Genomic DNA, 692 nt, shown 5'->3' with positions numbered 1-692 from the left:
TATCTATTCGAAACCCAGGGACCGTCTATAGTACGGGATTCGTAGAGGATAGACCAGGCAAAAGTGACATCTGCTGACACTCCCGCTAATCAAGGCTGCACTAAGAGCCCAGTCATGGTGTTGCCGGCGCTATTTCACGAGTAGTCTCTCTANTCGCTCCAGATAATTGCCGGGTTATGCTCAGAAAATCACGCTTTCATGGCCGGTTTATGCGGAACATCTGTATTTATAACAGGTAAACAGTAACAGCATGCTCCATACCGTAAGGAGTCCCCGCTCCTTGGCGGCATTATTTACGGTATATATCGGAATAACACAAATAGCATAGCATCTCAAGCTGGATAGGGACCATGGTATCCTAGAGGACTACCACCGTACATTGATGTCTGCAAACGCCCAAGGACATTCCCCAAATTTGAACCGGGCACATGTTGCAGGCGGTCTTTGGTCAATGGTTTCCAACGCCTTAGCACTAATGAGTCAATGCGATGGAGTAGAACGCCCACGACCTATAGATCAGTAGTCTCTTGCTCGGCGCAATGCTGAGGCTTTGCGGTGAAGGGCTGATCGAGGAGGTGAACCGGTTATGCATGTAGCCTTCGGACCAAATACGATCACAACCTTGAGATTTAGATGCCTATTGACTGGCGCATAATTCCACCCTCGAAAGATATCTGCGATTGTGGAGACTG

Source organism: Aspergillus sydowii, assembly GCF_001890705.1.
Source record: "Aspergillus sydowii CBS 593.65 unplaced genomic scaffold ASPSYscaffold_9, whole genome shotgun sequence".
Classification (NCBI taxonomy): Eukaryota; Fungi; Ascomycota; class Eurotiomycetes; order Eurotiales; family Aspergillaceae; genus Aspergillus; species Aspergillus sydowii.
The sequence above is the reverse complement of the archived record's forward strand: the minus strand, read 5'-3'. Positions refer to the sequence as shown.